General features: G+C 37.5%; 1 long non-coding RNA gene and 1 other non-coding gene across 2 annotated transcripts; both read left to right on the forward strand.

Annotated features, from left to right (window-relative positions):
• Positions 1-14,939: 14,939 nt before the first annotated feature.
• Positions 14,940-15,183, forward strand: LOC133829186 (uncharacterized). The gene is made up of 2 exons (XR_009891605.1): positions 14,940-15,004; positions 15,071-15,183. It is a non-coding gene; the product is annotated as an uncharacterized LOC133829186 (long non-coding RNA).
• A 5,884-nt stretch (positions 15,184-21,067) lies between these two features.
• On the forward strand, positions 21,068-21,174 carry LOC133833485 (small nucleolar RNA R71). Its single transcript, XR_009892862.1, has one exon. It is a non-coding gene; the product is annotated as a small nucleolar RNA R71 (small nucleolar RNA).
• The last annotated feature ends 6,447 nt before the right edge of the window (positions 21,175-27,621 follow it).

A 27,621-nucleotide genomic window follows, 5' to 3' on the forward strand; every position in this document is an offset into this window, starting at 1 on the left:
AATAATTCCACTACTCAGTTTAGTGGAATCTGAGCTCTCGACGGCTAGGGCTCGATTTTAAAGCTCTTAATTGGTTTAATTCTTGATGGATATTACTTAATATGTTGTGACTAGGGGTATCGCAAGGCTCGAGAGGAAAGGATCGTGCTCACGGTCGCTTGACCTTATTACTCAGAACTCGAGGTAAGAAAATTGCTCCACGCTTTGAATGTTTGTTTAAACATGAATAGATGTATTATATATAGTTGTGTTATGTGTGAAATGCATATCTGTTTGTGTTTGGTTCGAAAGCTCAGTTTATAAGCCATGGTCGGCATTAGCATGTGGAATGCAGGTCGTTATGGCTGGGCCAATCTGGGAGTGTGATATGCGCTTGTATGACTCTATAGCCGTTTGAAAGAAAGGAATGTGGTATGCACTCATGTGGCTCTTTGGCCGCATAAATGGATTAAATGTCTGCTTGAGTGTTGATTATAACCATTATTAATGATTTATAACCTGTTGATTAGCTGATGATATTAACGATTTATAACTTGTTGATTATCTGTTTTGTTGATTTCTAATTTTCTTATTGAGCCTTGGCTCACGGGTGCTACATGGTGCAGGTAAGGGCAAAGAGAAGTTGGACTAGCCATGAGTTGGAGAGCTTCAGGGACAATGTGTAAATATACTTCTCTATCACCACGTCAAGACTTCTTTAAGGATCTAGAACTATAGTTCATTTTTCCACTTAGGATGGCTATTTTGCGTTATGTTTATCCTGTACCTGTTTAAAAACTCTTTTATGGGATTCCCTGTTTATACTGAACTCTTTTAATGAAAAGAAATACTCTTTTGGCCGAAATGTTAGTACCTAACCTATTTAATCACGTTTGATTTCAAATGACTCGCATATTGGGTTAAGCATTATTTTAAGCACACAGTGTAACAGTCCTAGATTAGTAGGACATTACAACACTCTTGCCCAAAACTGATTCCCCAAGCCCAGAAATTCTTCACCGGTAATCTTGGAAATTTGTAAAGAAGAAAGATACTTTTGGGTAAAATGCACCAAGTATCTTCACGTTCGAACCAAACACAACACATACCGAAACTTCATATCGAGTAAGTCATCTCTTTTAAACTTCGATTCATGCTGATTTCAGGGTTATGCTTTGCTTCTTAGGGAATTTAGGATATAGGGGTCATTTTGACCTCTTTTAGTCTATGTATAAGTCTCGACCAATGTTTAAACTAGTTGCAATGGATCGTTTACACTCTTTAGAATTTTTTTTCTTTTTTTGCATTCTGGGTATTTGACAAGTCTGGAAAATTTCTAAATTCCGGCGAAGATCTTGAGTTCTGGTGGTGTTCTCCGGGAGCCAATTTAGGGTTCCTGGGACACTCCTTGCCCTTAGAATTTATTTTCTCCTTCATTCCCTGAGCAGTTGCCTTAGGGTTTCTTATATTTTGGCCAATTTTCTTTCGGTCAAAATGCTAACTGCTTGGTTTCTATCTTAGATGTCTGAGGAGCTCTACCACCTACATCAATAAGGTTTCTACGCTTTCGACAAAGAAATGGTTGCCATGGCCCGAGAAGGGGCGAGGTGACAAGAGGTTGGACGGGAGGAGGCCCAAGAAACAGCACCAAAGCTGGTGGTATGAGAATCTGCTCCCACTGTGGAGAGGCTGGTTCAGCTGGGACTGACGAAGGAGCAGGTGAATAAATCCCCCATTCCCCACCCCACACAAAGGTATGAAGTTGTGAGATTTGAAGCAGAGCAATATCCTAGCAAACTAAAGCACCCTCTTGCCCTGGAGTGCATCATGAGACACTACTGGATCAGAGAGGAGTTCTTAGTGTGCCTTTGGCGAGAATCGAAGAGGGCAAATCGTAGTGTGCACGACCTCAAGGCGTGGAGTCAATCCCACTTGATGGTTGGAGCTGCCTTGCAACTACATCAGTACTTCGTCAACTTCTTGAAGTACGTGGGGATCGCTAACCTTTACTCGCCCTTGAGTAAAGAACACAAAAGACAAAAAAAAAATGAAAAAACTAAAACAACAACAAAAATGAACTAAGCCAACAACAACAATTTAAGCCTCAAAATATTATGAATAACATTCTTATATAACCTTTAGGAAAATCAACAAATAATTCAAAATTTCAGTAAAAATATTTTTCCAATTCACTTATGTCCAAACAAAAATAAATGCTCTCTTAATCATCATTAATAAATAAAATTTATTTGAATAAATTCAGGCTCACCAAATTTTTTATTTATTACAATGAATTAATATCATTATCTCATAAGCTTGTTATACTTACTAATCTCCACTAATGTAGAAAACACATGCTCAAAAATCAATAGGACTTTCACAAATTATAATTTAATGGCTTAGGTAAAGGTAGATGAAATAGTCATTTAGGCTCAAATATTACTGTAATGACCTAAATTTTCTAATAAGGCTTAGGGCCTTGATTAGGAGGTCGGGAGGGCCATAATTGATTTATTATGCAATTAAATAATCATATGCATGTTTAGGTGTATTAAATATGCATGTGAACCCATTTTTGATTAATTGGGAGATTTTCATATTTTGGCCATTTCGGGTATATTTGGCATATATGTGGCAAGTGTGCGGTGCTTCATTATTATTTGGTTATGCTAGGGTTACTCAGCACAAGATCATCCTAGGAGGTAAGCTAGTGGGAAGGTCACAACGGGATTCAGACTTGACTTGGAGTGAGTCAAGGGGTATTAGCACATCAACGGGATATTGGAATATGAGAATAAATATTTGGTGATAAATTGGGAGTTAGCGAGATCAGGGGAAATTCTGGGAAGTTTGACTATTTTACCCCCGGGGACATTTTCGAGACCCTGAGCATTAGGATTTGCTTGAAACTACTTAAGCTTGAAGTAACCTGTTAAGAAACAAAAAGAACGTTCAGAACGTTCTCTCTTTCTCCCGTTCCCTTTTCGTCACCCGATCACATTTTCGAAGGAAACTTAAGTTATAGGACTCGGATTCAAGCGAGGATCTAGGTATAGCGATTCTAGGGAAGATTAGAAGCTTATTGGCTGGAGGATTTAGCTGGGAAACAACATAATCGGAGGTAATCCAAGTTTTAAGTTCTTAATTTTTTAAGTTTTTAAACATAGATTGGATTTTGTGTTTTGATGAGTTTTTGGATGAATTGAAGCTTGGGTTATATTGGATTTGGGAGATTAGGATGTTTGGGACCTTTAATTTTGAGATTTGGATAGGTTGGGGTCGAATTTTGAGCTTTGAATCTCGAAGAACATGAAGTTGAGAACCCAGATTTTTGGGTTGGGCGCTGTAGCGCTAGAGTGGTAGCGCTACAGTGCTAGGTGCCCTATTTGGGGGAGTTGGGTCTGTTTGTAGCACTGTAGCACCCAAAGGTAGCATTGTAGCGCTACATAGCCTTCAGAATAAGGTGTTTTGGTACTTTTTGGGGTTTTGACCCGAGGGCTCGGGGGATGATTCCATCACCTTGTTTGGTGGAATTGGAGGTCCCGAGAGCATGGGATTGGTCCCGGGATTGGGTTTTAGAACATGAACTCATTGAAACACTATTTATGGTTCTGAATAGGTTATCGCTAGGGGCTTGGAATCAAGATCGTGCTTGTGGCTCATTTATTGGTAACCTGTGCTTGGACCAAAGGTAAGAAAACTGCACCCAGTATGTGATGCATAAGATACATGTGATTAGGGCATGACATGAATATTGAATATGAGATTGATCAAAGCTTGAGTCTTTATAAATGTGCATCATCATAATTATGCTAGTGACTGTTAAGTAAGCATGCTGAATGCCCTACATTTGGATATTTGACATATAATATATGCCTTGTTGCATTGCTTACTTGTGAGTGGAACTGACTCCACAGTCAGAATCGGCAATGGTGTTAGTATTTACTGTGAAGCTGTGACTCATTAGTCAAGTTCAGCAGTAGTACTGAGCACTGGTCGTATGGAATTGACCTATCAGTCAAGAACGGTATTATCGTGTTTAATGCAAGCCAAACAGATTAGATCTAATCGACATAAGCATAGAATGAATCATCATGAACATTAATGCTTGACCAACCTCAAGTTCGATGAAAATTAAAAGCGCTTGTCTACTTTAAAGGCTAGTTACTTAGAGTCAGGGCCAAAAGGCTCAGGTGACCGCAACGTCACATGGCTATGGGTGCTGGGCCCAAGTTCGTGACTCACTCATCAGTCACTCATCTGATTAGGGCTACAAGCCCCAGCATGATTACCAGAATCTCAAAGTGTTAATCACTCATCTAATTTGAGCTATACAAGCCCCAGTATGATTATCAAAATCATAAAGTGTTATTCACTCATCTGATTAGGGCTACAAGCCCCAGCATGATTACTAGAATCACAAAGTGTTAATCACTAATCTAATTTGGGCTACAAGCCGCAGTATGATTATCAAAATCATAGTGTGTTGTCCACTCATTTGATCAAGGTGTAAAAACCCAAGTTTGTGACTCCATAGTCCCTCATATCATTTAGTAACATGTTATCATTGTTCATGAGCATATTGAGTTTTCTTGCTGAGCTTTGGCTCACGGGTGCTATGTGGTGCAGGTAAAGGAAAAAGAAAGTTGGACCATCCTTGAGTTGGAGAGCTTAGGTGACGATGTGTACATATGGGGCTTCTCGACCGCCACGGCCGAGGGATTAAAGAGGAACTAGGGTTTAACCCTATTTTGCCTCTTAGGTCGGCTGGATGTAAATCTTTTGTTGTAATTAACCTTTAAATTATATTTTTGGGATCCCAATGTATATAGTAAATGTTTTAGTGAAACTTTGTATCTTAACCAAAAATTTAAACCCTAAACTTTTAAGCACATTTAGATACACGATTATGGCCAAATGACTTGGTTAGTGACTTTAGCATTGTTTAAAATGCACACCGTAACAGTCCCTGGGTAGTAGGGAATTACAACTTGAACTTGGTTTCAGAGCGAGCAGAGGTTAAGGGTTCCTAAAGACAAGTTGGGCATGTACACTCGTCACTAAAGATAGCTTCACTCAAGGTATGGTAACTATTTATGTGGTAATATTCTTAACTGCTTAAATAGGATGTCAATGCTTTACCGGCACATTGTATTAGGGAGCATGAGATTCTGATAGAGCCTGGCTCTTGACTTTTAATAAGATTATATGATTACCTACTCCGTGATTATATATATGTGATATTTGCATGCTGGAGTTGGAGGCATGGTGTGTATTTTGGAAGAGCAGGGGTTATGATTGATGTATCAATGCCATGGGCATGTTTTTAGCACTGCAGTGGTCTGTGAATGTAGTGTGGTAAGATTTTTCCCGTAGGGAAAACTTTTGATATGCTCATCATGTTTAATGGGTCAAGTTATTGGTTGCAGATTCAATCCGCAGGTATGTATCCAAGGTAGATAATGAGACCTGGTGATGATTATACAAAGGCTGGGATTATAGCCAGGGTGTTAGTTCTCCATCTACCCCTCAGAATTTCCAGCAAATGTTTACAGATTTGCAATTAAGATTGTAGAGGAAAGAGGAAGAGATTAGGTGTTTGAAACAGCAGCAGAATTTGTCAGGGAACACCTCTTCCTTTGCTATTCCAGGAGTGGCACCAGTATTGGCTCAGCCTAGGGTTGAGAACAGATGGGAATTTCTCTGTGGAAGATTCCAAGAGTATTACCCTCCATTCTTTGAGGGAGGCCTAGATCCATTTAGAGCTAAGCAATGGATAGGCATGATCAGTTCCATCCTCGATAGTATGGGGGTGATAAGTCACGATAGGGTGATGTGTGCTACATATGTATTGCGGGATGATGCCCGGATGTGGTGGGAAGTAGTATCCCAGACATGAGACACAACTGTGATTGACTGGAAATAATTTAGGTAGCTATTCAATGAAAGATATTACTGTGATGCAGTCAAGACTGCTAAGATGAATGAGTTTCTGAACCTCATTCAAGGAAATGCAACAGTAACCGAGTATATTAACAGATTTGATGGGTTGTTCAAGTTTCCTTTTGATATGGTACCCACGGATGTAGCTCGGAATGAAAGGCTTATCCAGGGATTGAATCCCAGAGTAGCTCAGGGTATTAAAGTTGCCCAGTGCATGAAATCTCTACCTACGCCCAGGTGGTAGGGAAGGCTCTTGCTGTTGAGGGAACAGGAAGTCAGATTGAGAAGGAGAGTGCTGGTGAGCACGGAGCTCAAACATTAATACCTTTGTTTATTAGTTCACACAAGAATAAGAATTGGAGGACTTACTCATAATGCACTAGGTGTAAGAGGCGTCGTCAGGGAGAATGTCGAGTAAAGGCATGTTCCTTATGTGGAATGGTTGGGCATTTCAAGAAGGATTGCCTAAGTCAAAGGAAGGATGAGCCAAAGGTTTTGGACAGCTCGACTCTAGCTCGAGTGTTCGTTCTGATACAGTCAGATTCTGAGACTGAGACTGAGACTAGTTCCTTAGTGGTGGCAGGTTAGCTTTCTAGTTCTGATTTTTGTATTATGCTGACTAGTTTTTGGTGCCATGTTGTTCTTTGCTTATTGCATCTAGAGAAGCATAGACTTGTTATGCAGATTACATGGTTATGTTGGATGAGAATGTGATACTTTACTGGTGATTTTAAGAGATGAGGTAGATTATGGTAGAAAGACTCATTAGTTGTTTTGATAAAGTTAGTTATGACTGACTTCAGTATGATCCTGGATATGGATTGGTTAGCCAAGTGTGGGGCAATGATAGATTGCAAGGAAAGGATAGTAACTCTTGGGTTTGAGAGTGGGAAACCCTTGTGGTAGCTGGCACTATGCATGGATCTTGTATGTTTATGAAATCTGTATTTAGAGCTAGAGTTCTATGGCAGGAGGGTGCATAGAACTCCTAGCTAGTGTGATGGATACCACTTAGGTTGTGCCAGTGGGACCAGGACAGACTGGATTAGTCTGTAACTTTCAGGATATGTTTCCAAGGGATTTGTCAGGATTGCATTTACACAAAGAGATAGAATGGTGATTGGATTGGTTTCGGGGACGGAATCAGGCCTAGGGCACTATATTGAATGGCTTCAGCAAAGTTGTAAGAATTAAAGGACTCAGTTATTGAGTAAGATGGTATTCTCCAGGGTGGATCTTTGATCTAGTTAGTACCAGCTGAAGGTCAGGGAGAAGGATATTCAGAAGACTGCTTTTATATTACATAAGAGCACTAGGAGTGTTGAGTTATGTTTTGAGGATTTGGTTAATGCCAAGTTGTTTTGATGAATCAGATGAACAAAGTATTCAAGAATTATCTAAATTGGATTTGTGATTGTCTTGATCGATGATATTGTGGTATATTCTCGGTTGGAAAGTTTCCAAGGTCAAGGAATGCCTTAGAGGGCAAGAGTTTCCTTGGACGGGCAAGATATTATTTGTGTTTTGGGAAAGAGTTCTGAGTCTTGTTACATATTAGAATCAGTTTGTAGGTTCTTATGACACCTCAGTGATAGGGAAAAAGGATTGCCTATGTGTCATGTTAGTTGAGGGATATGACAAGAACTAGAGTAGAGTTACTGGTGGGCCAGGTGGCCAGCTTTATACTTGAGATTATTATTTCAGGAAGGATCAAAGGAAAGACACTTAAGTGACCAATAGATGGGAGAAGTGAGGGAAAGTCTTAGTTGGATTAGCTAAGTACTATGCAGTGTCTGGTATGAGTTTATTGTGGTATAAGGATCGGACTCGGGATCAGATGGACACTGAGGTTAAATGGGAGATTCTGGATGAATCTTATACTACCACTTATTTTTCTTCATCCAGGCATCATGAGACATAATAGAATACATGACAAAGTTCTTAACCTGTTAGAAGGTCTTACAAAGTATCAGTAAGGCTATTGTAGCCTTTGAGTATTCCATAATGGAAATAAGGAAACATTGCGATAGGTTTCGCGATGGGGCTGCCTAGGATAGTGGTTAAACATGGGTTTGGATTGGTTCATTATGGACTAGTATTTAAAGTGAGCCCACTTCTATCAGTAAGGACGAGTGATAAAGTGGATCAGTATATAGACTTCTATGTGAGAAAGGTAGTACGCCTCCATGGAATTCGAGGTCTATTTTATCAGATGATGACTCAGCTTTTACTTCAAAGTTTTGGGGAAGGTGGCAGAAGGCAATGAGTATATAGATGGAGTATCATTCAGTTTATTATCCTTAGACTGATGGTAAATCAAAGAGAGAGTTGTCCAGTTATTGAAAGGGCATCTTATGAGATGGGTGAGATGTTATATTTTGATCTTGAGGTAGTTCAGGGGACCATTGAGGCTATTGAAAATGTTAGAGCTTGGATGCTCACTTCTTAGAGTAAATGGAAAAGTTATGTTGATTGGAGATGCAGGAACATTAAGTTCCAAGTGGAAGACTGTATCTTCCTTAAAGTATCACCATGGAAAGGGGTGAGGAGATAAGGGCAAGCTGAGCCCTAGATTAGTAAGACTGTTTCAATCCTGGGTAGGACTGGTCAGTTTGTCTTTGGATTGACCTTATCTTTGGAATTGTCGGCTGTATCCAATGTATTTTATATTTCCATGTTGAGGAGATGGGTTAGAAGAGACTCATGCGTTGAGTTATGAGAATCTGGGGATTGATGCTAAGTTATCCTGTAAGGAATAGCCAGTTCAGTTTTAACAGAATGAACAAGGTTCTGAAAAGCAAAGCTATACCTTGGGATAAGGTATGATACATAAACAATGAGGTCGAGGGAGGGACCTGGGAACTGGAATCAGATATGCAGAATTTATATTTCGCGCGGTTTAGAAAAATTTTGAGGATGAAATTTCTGTAAGGAGAGGATAGTTGTAATGACCTAAATTTCCTAATAAGGATTAGGGCCTTAATTATAAGGCCGAGAGGGCCATAATTGATTTATTATGCAATTAAATGATTATATGCATGTGTAGGTATATTAAATATGCATGTGAACCCATTTTTTGATTAATTGGGAGATTTTCATATTTTGGCCATTTCAGGTATATTTGGCATATATGTGGCATGTGTGTGGTGCTTCATTATTATTTGGTTGTGCTAGGGTTACTCAACACAAGACGATCCTAGGAGGTAAGCTAGTGGGAAACTCACAACGGGATTCATACTTGACTCGGAGTGAGTCAAGGGGTATTTAGCACATTACCGGGATATTGGGTAATGGGAATAAATATTTGGTGATAAATTGGGAGTTAGGGAGATCAGATGGAAATTCTGGGAATTTTGACTATTTTACCCCCGGGGGCAATTTTGGGACCCTGAGCATTGTCAATTGCTTAAGGCTACTTAAGCTTGAAGTAACCTGTTAAGAAATAAAAAGAACGTTCTCTCTTTCTCCTGTTCCCTTTTCGTCACCCAATCATGTTTTCGAAGGAAACTTGAGTTCTAGGACTCGGATTCAAGCGAGGTTCGAGGCATAGTGATTCTAGGGAAGTATAGAAGCTTATTAGCTGGAGGATTTAGCTGGGAATCAACATAATCGGAGGTACTCCAAGTTTTAAGTTCTTAATTTTTAATGTTTTTAAGCTTGGATTGGATTTGGTGTTTTGATGAGTTTTTGGATGAATTGAAGCTTGGGCTATATTGGTTTTGGGAGATTAGGATGTTTGGGAAATTTAATTTTGAGATTTGGATAGGTTGGGGTCGGATTTGGAGCTTTGAAGCTCAAAGAACATGAAGGTGAGAACCCAAATTTCTGGGTTGGGCATTGTAGCACTAGGGTAGTAGCGCTACAACACTAGGTGCCCTGTTTGGGGGAGTTGGGTCTGTTTGTAGTGCTGTAGCACCTAAACGTAGCGTTGTAGCAGTACACAGCCTTCGGAATGAGGTTTTTTGGTACTTTTTGGGGTTTTGACCCAAGGGCTCGGGGGATGATTCCACCACCTTGTTTGGTGGAATTGGAGGTCCCGAGAGCGCGGGATTGGTCCCGGGATTAGGTTTTAGAACTTGAACTCATTGAAACACCGTTTATGGTTATGACTAGGATATCGCTAGGGGCTTGGAATCAGGATCGTGCTTGTGGCTTGTTTATTGGTAACCTGTGCTTGGACCAAAGGTAAGAAAACTGCACCCAGTATACGATGCATGTGATGCATAAGATACATGTGATTAGAGCATGACATGAATATTGAATATGAGATTGATCAATGCTTGAGTCTCTATAAATGTGCATGATCATAATTATGCTTGTGACTGTTAAGTAAGCATGCTGAATGTCCTCCATTTGGTTATTTGGCTTATGATATATGCCTTGTTGCATTGCTTACTTGTGAGTGGAACTAACTCCACAGTCAAAATCGGCAATGGTGTTACTATTGATTGTAAAGCTGTGACTCATTAGTCAAGTTCGGCAGTAGTACTGAGCACTGGTCATTTGGGATTGACCTATGGGTCAAGAACAGTATTAGCGTGTTTAACGCAAGCCAAAAAGATTATATCTAATCGACATAAGCATTGAATGAATCATCATGAACATTAATGCTTGACCGACCTCAAGTTCGATGAAAATTAAAAGCGCTTGTCTAGTCTAAAGGCTAGTTACTTAGAGCCAGGGCCAAAAGGCTCAGGTGACCGCAACGTCACATGGCTATGGGTGCTGGGCCCAAGTTCGTGACTCACTCATCTGATTAGGGCTACAAGTCCCACCATGATTACCAAAATCTTATAGTGTTAATCACTTATCTGAATTGGTCTACAAGCCCCACTATGATTATCAAAATCATAAAGTGTTATTCACTCATCTGATTTGGGCTACAAGCCCCAGCATAATTACTAGAATCTCATAGTGTTAATCACTAATCTGATTTGGGCTACAAGTCGTAGTATGATTATCAAAATCATAAATTGTTATCCACTCATTTCATCAGGGTGCAAAAACCCAAGTTTGTGACTCCATAGTAACTCATCGAATTAGCACAATCATTTACTTGGACTTGCTTGCTTACACGAATAGGGATATTATTTCTAGGGATGCCAATTATGATTTAGTAACATGTTATTACTGTTCTTGAGCATATTGAGTTTTCTTGCTGAGCTTCGGCTCACGTGTGCTATGTGGTGCAGGTTAAGGCAAAAGAAAGCTGGACCATCCTTGAGTTAGAGAGCTTAGGTGACGATGTGTACATATGGGGCTGCTCGACCGCTACGGCCGAGGGTTTAAAGAGGAACTAGGGTTTTACCCTATTTTCCCGCTTAGTCAGCTGGTTGTAAATATTTTGTTGTAATTAACCTTTAAATTATATTTTTGGGATCCCAATGTATATAGTAAACGTTTTGGTGAAACGTTTCATCTTAACCAAAAAATTTAACCCTAAACCGTTAATCACATTTAGTTACACGATTATGGCCAAATGACTCGGTTAGCGAGTTTAGCGTTGTTTAAAATGCACACCGTAACGGTCCCTGGGTAGTAGGGCGTTACAATTATATAAGCATACACACTAAACAACTCAACCTTTATCAACTCACAAACCCAAAAACCAATCACAAATTTCCCATTCTTTCTTATTTTGAGAAAAAATTCATAAATTTGATTTTTTTTCCTAATCATCATCCCCTGCCCCAAACTTATTTCTTTGTATTTTCAATATTTTTTTCTTTCTCTCCCAATTTTCTTCTTCTATTATTAACACAAATTTCCACATATAAATTCCCATTACAAACCATCCCCCAATCTCTTTTCATATGCTCATGGTACAATCAATGGAAAGGAAAATTTTCAAGGGTTCAAATAGGCTCAACACTGGTGTGAGACAATAAAAGGAATCTAATTAAGCTCAAAATGGGTAAATAGGGATTAATTAATAAAGTTTGGCTTGAAAATCTCAAACGTTCCAAAGAAAATTGCCTAAATCATCTTCTTAAGCATGCATCATCTAGGATATCACCTCAAATAGCAAGCAAGCAAGTTCTATGATATTTGTACAGCTTTTCACAAACAACATTCAACGATCATAAATTATTTTAAACTACAAGGAATTTATTCACAAATCATGATTAAGCTCTCAAATATTTATAAGGACCTAAGTAAATCAAGAAAGTATTCCAATCAAGCACACGGATTTAAGTGGCTTTTGTTTTCGTCCAACTATACAAACAATTCATTCAATTATTTTCATCGGCTTATCACTACAACAATTATGCCCATATATTACATTAAAATATAGCATATTTTAATAAGTGTTATGGTCGCATGGTAATAGAAAAAGACACGGAAAATGGCGGTAAATGAAATACACAGGCGCCAAATGAAACAAAAAAGCAATCTGTAAGGTTGAATCCCTAATTTATCTACACGCCTCCTCTGTTTCTTTCTCAAACTCAGTAACTCTCTCTCTTTCTCTCACTCGTTCAATCTTTCTTTCTTTCTCTCTGTTAGTTGCAGGTGTGTAACAAGGTGATGGGGCCTGCGGCTTGGGTCGTGTGACAGGGAGGCTTGACTCTTGGGTCTACGGCGTGGCTGGCTCGTGGGTGTGACGGTGCTTGTGGCGGTGGGTCTACGGCGTGGCTCGACTCGTGGGTCGGTCTTGTTGTCTCTACAATTTGTTCCTGTTGTTCGTTGTCTTCCTCCGTCTCATCTACCACAACTTCCCTCCCCATGTTTCGCCGACTCCGATGGAGATTGACTTGCAGAGAAATGGTCCAGCAGGCTGTACAGGGAGGGGCTCCAGCTGCTTACGCCCAAGAAATGGAGAGGCTAACCGCTAAAGAATCCCTTCTTCTTGCTGTGAGTCTCAAGTTTTAAGAATTTGTGTATTGTAGTTGATAAGACCTAGCATTTGAGCTTTGAATTTGGGATTATTTATTTATTCAGTTTAAGGATTCTGGGGGTTTTTCCAAGCTTCAATTTTTATGGGATTTTTACTTGTTCAAGCTAATCAGGTCGCCATTCTTGGAGGGTCGGTGGGATTTTTTTCAGGGCTGATGTCTTCCACGCAGTAGTTGAGGTGAGTCTTTCTTTGATTTAGAAAGCGATTTTTTCATTCTTTGTTTCAATTTGTTTGGCAAAAGAGATGACTTGCGGCTCATTAGATTATTTTGCATATGCTTTTTTCTTTTTGAACTTTCTCTCACTCTTTTCCCTCGTTGAAGAATAGCAAAATAAAAAGGGTAATCTTTATTTCTCCTTCGACATTGACAAAGAGTTTATGATTTTTGTTAATATTTTTCACATGCAGCAATAATTCAAAGTTTACCCATACCAGTTTAGGTCAATGTATATCATGTGCCCATAATAATAATAAGCAATTATAAACTAACATATGATGTTAAACACTACTTGAGTTGTCAACTCAAATTACAAGTTACTGAACTTTGATCACTCATAAGAAGTTAATTCAAGTAGTGATGAGCACCCATACCAGTTTCCTCCATTGCTGCCTGCTATGATGTGCATAATCAATTTTCTTAGCTGTGGTTATCTCTGTTTTTGGTCTTGATGATTAACTGTTATATGGTTTTTTTTTTTGTGTTACAATTTGTACTTGTTTCTGTTATAAAGAAATAATAGTCTGGTTGTTTTCAATATATTGTTTTGGGTTATCTTTCAGGAGAGTTTTGGTTGCGTTGGACTTTGTCAAAGAAAATTTGTCAGGGTTATATTTCCCATTTGATCTGTGACATTCCATATTCCAATTTCTTCTATGTTGACCAACCCTCTTTGACCCATTTTCTCTGTATTTTGGTTTGTATAGGCACGAAGTTCAAAATTACTTTGTGTTAATAATAAAAGGAGAAAAAAATGGCATCTTTATTTTGTGTTAATAATGTTAAAATCAGAAGCTTCTAATTTTGAAAGATGAGAATATACTAACTTGGCCATGTTTATTAATCTTCCCAAAGTCTTAATACTTCATATGGTTTAAAGATGATTTGAGCACTAATACCATTGTTATTAGCCCAAGTTTGCAGTGAGAAAAGGTTATGGTTGGAATCTGAAGCTAATGATTTTTGACATTTTTACTGCAATAACGAGAAAGATTTAGTATGTTCATTATAGAAGCTATATATTCGACATAGCAACAATAAATTAGCTCAATGTGAAATGAAACCTGTTTCAATCCACTTTTACCATTAAATTTGTTTTATGCATTGTAGAGTGTAGTTTTTGAATTTGAATCATGGACTTTCTATTTATCTTGTTCCGATCTGCAGTCCATGCAACGAGGCGATCCAGCTTGGGTTGGTTATATATATGCCTTCTTAATCTTTTCTGGAGTGGTATGGCTTCTATCTTTCAAGAACTCAAATAAAGTAATGTGCTTTCTGCTTAAAATTGTAACACTTTTGTACAGAACTAATGGCAAGTTGAAATCTTAATATTTAAATAACTTTTATGGACTACAAGGAGATTATTGGAATGAATCAAGTTGTAGTGTGAGATAGAAGTTATTTAGGACAGTTATAAATTTTCAATTCATTAATATGTTTATTATGGCAGCCAACAAGGTTTGACAAGTTTTGGTATATGATTAACTTTTGTATGAATTTCTTGAAAAGTTTGTGTATACACTTGAAAGACAAAAGCCTAAATTATGTAATTGCGAAATTGCAAAATTTAATATCTGATTTCTTAAGTCATGCACACATGAGAACTTATACTGCAATTTGATGTTTTCTTAGATATTAAATGCTTTTCTCCCCCTCTATAGCAAAGTTTTGTTGCTTATTCTTTGGAAAACCGACATAGATGTTCCTTTAATATCTTTAGATTTCTGACTTCCTTATGTTTTAATTCATAGAAGTAAAGAATACAAAGAAAATAGAGTTGCTGATTGTGTTCATTTTAAGAATTAAATGATCTTTTTATTCAGATTAGAAAAAGTAAATTCGCAAAGATTAACTTGTTTATTGACTAGTTGATTTGATTTTTTTTTCAGTCAATTGAGGTGTTGACCGAATCTCAATATTTCCAGAATGTTATGCGCGTTGGTTTCCGGCTGAGATCAACTTTGGTAAAGTCCTCTTTTATGTTAATACTGTGAATTCTGTTATAATGTCTAATTTTGTCAACTTTTTAGGTGGCTGCTATATTTAGAAAATCATTACGATTGACTCATGAGAGTCGCAAGAGTTTCTCTACAGGAAAGATAACAAATATGATTACCACAGATGCTAATTCACTTCAGGTAAATATGATTCAGATTTGTGTCTTATTTTCCCCTATCCCCTTCATTTTTACCCTTTTTCTAATAGTTTCTTTCTAGTATGTTCTTGTTTCCAGTTATTTTATATTTTCTTATCCTGAGAATAAATTTCTTGTAGTTCAATAACTGGACTGTTTTCTCTTTATTGTTTCCTGCCTCATTATACAGGTGGGGAATTTGGCTGCTCCAGTTGAAGAATGGACTGTTAGTGGGACAGCTTTAACTGCACTAATGGATGTGGAGAGAAGACATGGTACTACTGTAACCTTTATTTATGCATTCAGACAGTAATTATCATCCATCAAAGTTCTCTGCCATCTGTAAATAAAAGTTTGCAAGGATAATTTTGGACAAATATTTGAAAATTTCTGCTCACTGCCCTTTTTGATGTTTCGTTTCTTATTTGAAATTTATGGAAATCTCCTGTCTTTCAGGAAAGTTTAAGCCTGCAATCAAGAAGGCCATGGTGGAGCTTCAAGGTAATATCTTAGAAGCAGACTATTTACTTTGGTATATGGATTAGGTCTTATTTGAACCTTTTTCTTTTTTCATGTGTTTTGTGTCAAAGCAAAGCAATGCTAAGAATTTTATCTCTTGTTCTCATTAGGAACACTGTAAATGGCGATAAGCGATGGTGTTGTACTTACCTTCTTGCTCCTTCTGATCCTTTGTTCGTTGAACTTGGAGCTGCTTTTATTAAACGACAAATCGAAGGTGCATTGATTTTGCCATTGTATAAATAAATTGTGAAATAATCTCACTTTGTGTTAACATTGACTAATTTTTTGCTGGTTTACATTTTGTATGGAATGCTGTAGAATATGGAGATGTGACAGATATATACAATTGGTAATTCTTTGCATTTGCATTTTATTAATGTTCAAATAACTTCACTACTTTAAACATGATTATTTATTTATATATATATGTGTGTGTGTGTGTGTATATATAGAGAGAGAGAGAGAGAGATAAACTCAATTATCTTCTCTACTGGCGGAACTATTCTTTCTTTCATTATTACGTTTTCTGAACGTCATTTTAACTTTAATTCATGGTTTACCTTCATAATGTAACTATTAAAAATAATCTATGTGAAAGTCAGATATGATTTGGGGTTTGGGATTTGAATATTGAGGTTGCTCATGGTATTTCATTATGCTTACACTCCCTTAAATTCATTCTCAATGTAAAGTGGCTAGAAAATCTGTATAAGAAGATATATTGTCATCTGATTATGTTAATTTTTGTATGCACACCCATGTTAACATTATTAATTTATTCGTTAAAAAAAATTGGTGACATACCAAACCAGAAATCTACCAAACCAGAAATCTATGTCTTGTTATAGTCAGTTTGTCCCAAACCAGATGATGCCAATTAACTGAGTTCTGTACTGGACATAAATGCTGATATCCTTGTTTAATTTGGTATTTCTCAGATACAAATTTCTGAGTGTCTAAAGTCTGAATCTGTTTTCCAGTACCAGCATGTTTTGCTTATTATTTATTGAAAAGAAGATGCTATCTTATATGAATTTATTTTTTGGCTTTCTTTTTAATAAAATGTTTTACTTGTTAATACTTAATTGCCCTTTCTTCTGATTCTGTTAATGTTCATGTCATATCAGAGAATTCTGTGTTTAAGTTGGAGATATAGGCACCATTATTACTAGAGAAAATTCTTATTGGGCAAGTTTGATCTTAAAGTTGGATTTTACTTTTATTTATTATTATTATTTTTATAATATGTTTAGTTAATTCTCTCCTTAGGAAAGCTGCTGAGATATTCGTAGATATAGGCGAAGCTGATTCTGCTGCTAGATGTTTTTGTGATTTGGGGGAGTATGAAACCGCAGGTATAACTTTCTAAGTAATTTTACTGCAGTGCTTGATTCTGTAAACTTGTCTTTTTTTGAGTATGAAATGTTATTCCAGTTTTAAAATAAGTCTTGCACTTGATGCATCTCCCTTTTGTACTGTATTCAGAATTAACTTACAGGCATCGAATTCCATAAATTATTGATTCAATTTATCACTGTTCATCATGGCCTAAATTACATGAAGCATTGTTCATTGTGCTTAAATGATTGCAAGTTTCACATAGAGAGACAACTTTTGAACTCATAGTTAGTGATCTAAGGGAATTCATGTGAACAAATCTTTTTTCCTTGTTAGATTGATTGGTTTGCCTGGAAAAACACAGAAGATTTTCTTCTTTTATGTAGCTCATGTTTACACAATCCTTTATAGACTTGGACTGGGGTTGTTTGAAGCAGAATATATCCTGACCTTAGTCCTTGTTCAAGGAAGAGATTTGATTTTTTGTTTTAAAAAAAACAAAACACTAACAAATAAAATAAAAAGACAGACTAGCAAACTAATCACATAATGCTTACAGAGTTCAATACTTAGTTCTACTATGATTTTACCTAATTTTTATAACTATCATGACACAGGTAGTGTATATTTGAAAAGTTCTGGCGAGTCTGAGCTACAAAGAGCTGGAGAATGCTTCACTCTTGTAGGTTGCTATGAGCGTGCAGCTGATGCCTATGCTAGAGGAAATTTTTTCTCCAAGTGTCTAAATATATGCACCAAAGGGAAGTTATTTAGCATGGGTTTGACGTACATAGAGCACTGGAAACAACATGCTAAGAAAGAGGGTGATATAAACACTAAGGCTGAAGAGATAGAAAAAATTGAACAGGAGCTTTGGAAGGGATATGCTCTCAATTTCTATGTGCTCAAAGATACTAAATCCATGATGAATTGTCTCAAATCATTGAAATCAATGGATTTAGTTCGTAACTTTTTGAGGCCATTAGGTTGCTTTGATGAACTTATGTTGTTGGAAGAACAATCAGGAAATTATATGGAGGCTGCAGAAATTGCAAAGCTGAAAGGAGATGTACTTTCTGTAATAGATCTTCTTGAGAAGGCTGAGAAGTATAAAGAAGCAGCAACTCTTATTATTTCCTATGTTCTTGCCAACTCACTCTGGTCATCTAGTAAAAATGGCTGGTTTACTTTTGTGTATCTTGTAATGTTTCTATTTTTCATTTTTGAAGTAAAAATTGTTCAAGATTATAAAACTTTATTATGTTATGCTTTCAAACTTAAGTTAGAACTAAGATCTTATGAAGTAGACACATTCATGGTTTGAATTAGTTATTGTTTAATGTAATACTTATGGTTTATCAATCTATTGAGAATTACATTTTATGATTAATTTTGAATTTTTTTTTATCAAAATACAATAATGAAAATCTTTTAATTAAAAAAAAAACCATATAAGTATACTTATCAAAATAAAATTTAAAATTTTATTACTATATGTTATGATTTAAAAATATATTATAAGCGTAAAAAATTGTTATGATTTATATAATATAACAAACTAAAAATGTTATCAAAATAATCAAATGTAACAGTTGAAAAGTGTTATGAAAAAAGTACAAGATTAAACTTCAAATTTATAACCAAAAACTCTATCTAAATGTTATTATTTGAATATTATAGCACCTAAAAATGTGTTATTGAATAGTTTAAGATAACACCGAATATAACATTCAAAAACTGTTATAGAAAAGACTGGTCTTTTAATAACAGGGGCTATGTTAGCATTTTCAGAAGTGCTATCAATAGTCCCGGATAGCAGTTTTTAAGTGTTATGAATACTGTTTTTTCTTGTAGTGTATCATTGTCAACTTGATTAAAAGAACATGACACTCTAAACATCTTAAATAGAACAACACAGTAAAGAAAAGAGTTAACATGATACAAGATACAACTAAAACACAAACACCACTAAGACAAACAACGCAATATATACAAAACTAAAGTAAATCTCCTCCCTTAAACTTAATATGAACATTGTCCACAATGTTCAAAATTAAACCGAGGGAAGAAAACTTAACGGGAAGCAAATGCGTGTCAAAAGGGTGGTGGCAGTGGAGGTGGATTATACTGGAAAAGGGAGAGAGAGGAGTGAGGATGAAGGTGTTCTAGAAGATGTGAACAAATTGGCCCCAAATCCCTTCTTTTATCGCCTGGGCCCAAAGTAGCGCAGGAGCGCTTCCTACGCAAGACCTAGGCGCTTTCCCCTAGAGAAAAATTCTTATATTTTTATTTTTTTATGTTTATGTTTATTTTATTTTTATTTTTTTCACGGTTTAAAAATAGAAGAAAAATTACAGAATAGAGATGGAACCTAAAAAATAAGAAAAGAAAATAAAAACAAGAAAAAAACGTTCCCAAAAATTCTAATTGTTCAAAAATAAAAGTAATAACTAAAGCAAAATTCAAAGTAACCATTGGGCCCAAATGCGTTATCGTTAACGTCATTTAGTCAAACGTTGACCTTCTTATTAAATTCAACTCGGATCCAAGCCACCTCTAAAGTTCTTGAGAGCCATAGTGTCATGAGAAGACGCTCGTTTCTTGATATTGCAAATTGGTGGGACTTTCCACCGCTCATGTAACAGTTGAGCTTTCCCACTAACGAAACATTTCAAACGATGACACATTGTTTGACTAACAACTTGAGTAATGGCCTTTCTCTTGGTAACTTTCACCTTACTACCACCTCCTGTTATCACATCAACTTTACAAAAAGTTGGAATTTCAGTTGTTGTAAAAACATTCAATGTTACCTCTTCTTGTTGCACGTGTAGCTTCAACTCCCCCTTTTGTACATCAGTTAGCGCCATTCAAGTAGCTAAAAATGGTCTCCTATGAATAATTGGAATATTTTCACTCCTTAGTAAGCGCAACTGTCTCGTATTCCGCCAACTTCCTTTTCTTTGATAAAATCTCCTTCAAGAATTTGAGGTAAGTTGGCATCTGCTCAAGCGCCTCGACAAATGGAATATTTTTCTAAAGCTTTCGAAAAACTTTTAAAAATTTAGCAAACTGCTTGTCAAGATTTTTTTTCCAGTGCCTCTGTGGAAATGGAATTTTTATATGGTGCTCAAAAATCACTGGTGACTTGTTCTTCTCATGGTTCTCATTAACCTTTTCTTCTACCTTACGTTCTTTTTTCAAAATCCATTTTTGGTGGAAGACTAGCATACTTCACAATTGACTCTTCCAACTCCTTATTGCCCCACAAGGAGATCGCATTGCACTGCTCTGTAGGATTCACCTCAGTATTACTTCGAAAATTTCCTTGAGGTATTCTTTGTAATAAATTTTCCAATCGACCCACTTGCATTTCGAGATTTCTGATGGATGACTGAGTTTCATTCATAAACTGAGCTTCGGAGTTGGTCAAGGTCAACATTGCAGCTTGTAACTCATTTGGCTTCTCTTCAGGAATTGGTGGCGTAGGTGGTGGTGCTGGAGGTTGAGGCATGTTGTACTGAGATTGAGGTTGGAATTGAGGTTGTTGGCCCTGATTATTTCTCCATGAAAAATTAGGGTGATTTCTCCACCCTGGATTAAATGAATTGGAGAAAGGATGTTGGCTTGCCTATTAAAATTACTCATCATGTTGACTTGCTCCATAGGGATGGTTTTATTGAACTTTGTTGTCATACACTGCTCAAATTGGTGACGACCACCACAAATTTCACACCCTGTCTATAACTAAATGGCATTGGATGATATTGGATTATGATGCAATTTCTTAGTCAATGTCACAACTTGAGCAGTCAAAGCAGTGATTGCATCTAATTCATGTACACCCGCTACCTTTCTGTTTCGCACCCCTTCAGCAGGCCATTGACAATTATTCATGGCCATTTCCTCCAATAGCTCACATGCTTCAGTAGTGTTTTTACTCATAAAAGTTCCACCTATTATAGCATCTATTATTGTGCGAGTAATACCACACAATCTGTTGTAAAAATTGTGGACAAACATCCACTTTTCTATCCCATGATGAGGACATTTTCTCAGCAACTCCTTGAACCTTTCCCAGGCATCATACAAGGATTCTTCATCATTCTGAAGGAAATTGTTTGTCTCACTCCTTAATCTTGCAGATTTGGCTAGAGGAAATAACTTAGCTAGGAATTTCTGAGCTAGTTCTTCCCATGAGTTTATGGAATTGGATTGAATGGAGTTCAACCAGCTTTTGGCCCTATCTCGTAGCGAGAACGGGAATAACCTTAGACGAATGGCGTCATCACTTACCCCATTGTATTTGAATGTAGTACATAGCTCCATAAAATTAGCTAAGTGCATATTAGGATCTTTTGTGGGGAATCCGCCAAATTGCATTGTGGACTGGACCATTTGGAGGATCACTGGCTTTATTTAAAAATTATTGGCTATAACAGTTGGTGCCCTTATGCATGATTGCATTCCTATGACGGTAGGAAGTACATAATCTCTTAATGTACATGCATCTTGGCCTTAACCCTGAGCGGCAATGACATTATTAACATTAGCATTATAAGCAGCAGCATTACCGCTATTATCACCCATATTGTTCTCTGCTTTCTTTGTTCTTCGATTCCACTGGCAAGTTCTCTCTATCTCTGGATTTATAGGAACTAAATCGTCATTTTCTCTTCTACTGCGCATATAATAATGGTGCCTGAAATAGAGATCACAAAGCCCACTCAAAGGAAATTAGAGCAACTAATTACGTAACAAAACAAATTAGAAATAAAATTAAGTGTTTTGACATTTATACTATTTCAGTCCCCGGCAACGGTGCCAAACACTTGTTGCAAAATTTAAGCTATGCAATTATACATAATTGAAATGTAGTAATATTCGATAAATCCAATTGTCGTCCTACGAAGAATGAATTATCAATTATTAATAATTAATTTCTAATCTCTATTTGGTTCACAAAAAGTTTATTATTTTTTTTTAGAATTTAAAAGAACATAAACATAAACAAAAATAACAAAAGTTTAACACTGGAATTAAAGAAACAAAAGAGAATTAATTCAATAAATAGAAAATTAGGGAATTTAATCTCCTATTCTATCCACTCTATTATTCATTAATGCTAGATTTTACAATCACTCCTCTTATTAAGATAGAAAGTTTACAAAAGCATTTTATTTTCATATTAAGAAATATAAAATTTGACCTAGATATGAATTTTCTATATTTCTATGATAAACTCACATATAAGAAGCATTAAGATCAAAATCTCTTAAACTACATATATATTAATACTCTCATTCAATATTGAAATTTATCTCCAATCAATTATAGCATTTTTAAATCTCACCTTTCAGATATTGACTCAAACTCATATGGATTATGTAAAAGACGGTCAATCAATCACATATAATAAACACAAATGGAAAGGCTCTTAAACAAGAATAAAGAAATATAAACTTTATATTAAATCATAGTAAAATTTCAAGAGATTCAATTAAAAACGCTAAGAATAAAATTAAATCATCAACACGGCAAAGAAATCCATAATACTAGAGTTTGACATAAAGAAAATTAAAGAAGAAGAAAAAGAACTGTAGATGCAATATCTGAAATTGCTCCCAACATGTTCTCCTTGCCTCCTCTGATGAAAAAACCAGCCTCAAAATCGCACTAACTCCCCCTTTATAAAAAAAAAAAATTGAACGACTTTTTACGAAAAGACATCTTTACCCCACTCAAAATCATTGTTTTCGACATTCATACGGACAATAGCACTGGGGTGCTTGGGAGGCAATGTTGGGGCACTTGGAAAATCACAAAAGCAAGCTCTCTAGAACTCTTAAGCATAGGGGCACTTCACTGTGATGCAGAGGTGCTATTTCACACTTCTTGGAACTGTGCTCTTTGATTTCGATAGCGCAGGGGCGCTATATATTAGCTTTGGGGCGCTAATTGTACAGAATAAAACTAAAACTCATTTCAAACAGCCTACATCGTCTGGTCGTCGTATTTTAATCATAACTCCCTCGATATAACTTTGAATTGAATGATTAAAAAAAGATATGGAAATATAAGAGAAATATCTCAACTTCAATTCCAAGAAGTGATTCCAGAAAGTGAAGAAAGCATGCTCAAAATGCGGCTTAAAGTTTCTGACTTGCATTATAGATCATAAAATATGCGTGTTGATCATCTTCAATGTAGTATTTTCCACAAATAATGTCTTGATACATCACAATCAACACTAAATCCATCTTATTCATCATATTTAACAGGTTTTTTCTCATTTCACTCCATATTATGTACTTGATCATTAAAACCTAAAACAAGAAGAAAACAAGTGTAAATCTACACAAAACAATCCTAAATAACTAAAAACATAACCTAAAACAATCTCTAAAATAAACCTGAAATGAACATAACAATCGCCCCCTTTTAGTTGTCTCCCAATGAGTATAGGGTCCTCGCCAGAATGTACGTCCTACACCAGAGAAGGAATTGACCAGAGTCTTCTCCGCCAGAGATCCTTTACTTCTACAACTTCTGTACTACGGTGAGGAAGAAGCAAAGTGACCTCGATAGGTACTACGCCTTAATGACATATGCCCATCCCAACATGGTATACGAGGGTCCTCACCATAACAAGAGCCATGCGTGGGATTACAATGACTGTTTCTTTTTCAAAAATGGTTTCCCAGCATGGACCAATCCTACCCCTATACTTGAGTTCTTTGAAGGTTGGTGAGCATCTTCGTGTCTGAGCTTTGTTGTTTTCATTTCCAGAACACGTCCAATACTTAGTAATTTTTGTTATATAGGCCCTTTCTGTCGAACTCCCTTCGTCCAGTTGTACGAAAATGACCTACTAGAGATGAAGGGTCTCCCAAACATAGATATGGAACTAAGCCATCTAGTCAAGGAGGAGAACTCGAGGGTTGTGGGACTTCTCCAGGTGGGGCAATGCATTAGCAATGTAGACTTGAGCAAATACAGAAATTCTAACAAGTCCCACGTGTTGGTTGCCTGCTACATTAACTACATTGATGGTCGGGTCATCGAGATATCCAACCAACGATTGTTGGAGGAGCGGTTCAAGAACGTTCAAGTTTTTTGAGTAGCTCAAGAAGCTTGGGAAGATCAAGAACTCGAGGAGGAGGTCCAGGCGGGGATAGATGCTCATCTGTTGACAAAGGTAAATCTTCAATCACTATTTATAATGTTAGAAAAGTAGGAGATTGTGTAAGTCCCAAGCACTTGTGGGTCTCTCCCTCACTCCTCTGATGTGGGCTTACATCAGACCCTCCCTAGACTGCTGAAGAATTCCAAGACTACCAGGACCTGATCGACGTGTATCTCCACCACACGAGGAGGTAGCTGTAACGATCCAAAATTACTAATAAGGCTTAAGGGCCTTGATTAGTGTGTCGGGAGGGCATAACTGAATTATGTGTGATTTAAATGATTAAATGCATGATTATGTGATAAGCATGCTTATATGTTTATTTGGATATATGAGATGCATGATTATGAGTATTAGTATGCATGTAGGCTCTGATTAGATTACAGGGTTGAGATTCAGACTCGGGGTGAGTCGAGGGGTAATTTGGGTACTAGGTGTGTTACTGGATTATCGGGACAAGAAAATAAATATTTGGAGATATATTTGAGGATAGAATGACTAGGCGGGAATATTGGGGAAATTTACCATTTTGCCTTCGGGGACGTTTTGGTACCCCGAGCCTTGAGGTAACCACATAGACTTAAGCTGAATAAAACAAAAAGGAAGAATTAATTAGAAGCTTTGGGGAACCGACTTATACTTCTGCTTTCAGCTGAGATAGCTTTCAACTTCTTTTCTCTTTCACTCTCTAAGGCAAACTCAAAGGAAAACTTGGAGGAATTGGCTAGAAACTAGAAGGATTTCAGCTGAGATATCTTAAGAGTTTGAAGCTTAAGGATTGAGGATCAACCCCAGGGATTGATTTCAGCAAAGGTAAGCTTTAATTAATAAGGTTTAGTCTAAGAATAGCTGCTGGTTTGCTGGAGTTGCATGTTAGTTAAACTTGATCTGTCTTGAGTGTTTTAGCTAAGTTTTGGAGTAGGTTTTAATGGAGTTTTGGTGCTGTTACTGACCTGAAATAATTGTGTTGGTTATCTAGGAATGTTAGCCAAGTTTTAGGTGAATTGGCTTGAGGAAAGGTGTAGAAAGATGGTGAGAAAATTTGGGTTCGATGATGAGGACCGCGGCCCATGTGCGCGCGCGGCCGAGGGTGGCCGAGGAGTTCATGCGCGCGCCGTGGCCCGTGTGTGTTGCAGGGGTGTGCTAGCCTCTGTTTTGAGGCTAGCTGTGGCTCTTGTGGGTGGGGTCGCGGCTCTTAGTGCCAGTCTGTGCTTTTAAGGGTATTTAGGCTTGGGAACTCAATGGGTAAGGCTCGGGATGGATTTTATCACCCGGATTGATAGAATTCAAGGTCCCGAAGGTTAGGGTTATGGTTCGGAGTTATTTATTGGATTAGAATTTGATGGATGGATATTGTTAATATGTTGTGACTAGGGATTCGGAGAGGCTCAAGTTAGAGGATTGTGCTCGGGACATCGGTGCTCGGAGAGCTCGGGACTCAGGTAAGAAAACCCTTGTTCCCATAGAGCTTGTGTGCAGGGCTGAGCCCAATGTGTTTGAATAGAATTGATATGCAGGGCCGAGCCCAATATGTTAGAACTGCGGGGCGTAGCTTTAACTGATTATGCTAGAATTTTGTACTTGCTTGTTATACAATGTATGTTATTATGTGAATGATTGGCAAGAGCCAGGAACGGTGTAGGCTGAGAATGGCGAAGGGCCGGGAACGGCATTGGGCACGTTGAGTGCAAGGCCGAGAACGGAAAGGGGCCCGGAGCAGCGTTGAGCACGTGGAGTGCAAGTTGCCAAGGCGAGTCCCTAAAAGGATACCTAGGATATCCTCACGGCGTGGTCCGCGAACCCGGGGCTTGGTAAACACCGGGGACGGCTAGGCCGTATGTGTTTAGCCCATTGGTGGCCTGTTTATATGCTTGATATATGTGTTGCATATGTTATCTGTTTGTGGGTTTTCTTGCTGGGCTTCGGCTCACAGATGCTCTGTGGTGCAGGTAAGGGTAAAGAGAAGGTCAACCAACCTTGAGTACAGCAGGCATGAGGCAGCGTGTACATGTTTGGCCAGCCTGGCTGCCACAACCAAAGGATTTTGGGAGATGCTTGTAAATAAACCTAGATTTTGTCGTTTAGTCGACTTCGTTCAGTTCATATGTTGTAAATATTTCTAAACTGTATTTTGGGATCCTAAGTGTAAAAATTTTATGATTTTCTATGGAAATTATTATTTCTAAAGTTTTTCCTCTATTTATGGCTTAATTACACTGTTTGACCTAAAACCTCGATTAGCGAGTTGGAAGCACATTTTTAAACTCACTTAGTAACGGCTCTAAGGAAGTAGGGCGTTACAGTGACTAGGTGCATGCTAGGGCTCAGACGGGATCGCGCTTGAGGGTCGAATTGAACAAAGCTATCATGGATTGTGTTAATGATGGGACTAGGAGCTCCCTATACATGAATTGTGTCATAGATGGTATTATGCCATGGGACATGTGATTATCGGCCTAAGAGTGCCAGAATCAATATTTACGCACAGGGCGCGGCTCGGCCACTGGTAGCTGAGGACAGTTTAATAATCACTGAGCTCGGTTTAAGCGGGCCGGAGTCAGTGGGATAAATAGAGGGTGCGGCCTAAGGGCGTTGACCATGTTTAATATATGAATTGATTATTAATGTTAAGTTGATGAACGTAGTATGTTGAATGCCTGATTATGTGAATAATATGGATTGCTAAATATATGACTATACTTTATGAGTTATCTGATTGATTGATTGATTGATGAGTATGCTCTGTTATCTTGTTTTCCTACTGGGCTTTGGCTCACGAGTGCTACGTGGTGCAGGTAAAGGCAAGAGCAAAGCGGACCAGTCCTGAGTATGAGAGCTATGGGGGTTGAATGTACATAGTCAGCTGATCGGTCGCCATGGCCAAAGAATGATATAGGACGGGAAAAGCCTAAATGTCTGTTTTGCCCTTAGAGTGGCTAGTAACTGTACTTCTACCCAGAAATTTTGTAAAGTGTCTTTTAACGCTTCTACTTTTGGGATCCCATGTAAAAATGTTTGAATATAAGAAATGAAACTTTTAAGACCGAAATCTTTTAACCCTAGTTCAACTGTAGTTACTGTAACAAGTTTCTAACTAAATGACTTGATTAGCAAGTCTTGCACTTTTATAAACACACAGTGTAACGGTCTTGGCTATCTAGGGTGTTACAGGTCTAACCCTAATTGTCACTCTCATTCTGTATTCCCTAGCCGGCTTGCAGATCTTACTGCCCTGGAAGCATACTTCCAAACTTGTACCTTGCTGCAGTAATCAATTCGACCAATTAGGTAGTAATAACAATAACTCTTGCTGCCTATGGTCCAAGACCAAACAAACAAACATTCACACTCAACAGTCATGCTAATAAGCATTTCAATTCATATTTATACCCAAACATGGT

This window comes from Humulus lupulus, chromosome 4, assembly GCF_963169125.1.
Source record: "Humulus lupulus chromosome 4, drHumLupu1.1, whole genome shotgun sequence".
NCBI classification, from domain to species: Eukaryota; Viridiplantae; Streptophyta; class Magnoliopsida; order Rosales; family Cannabaceae; genus Humulus; species Humulus lupulus.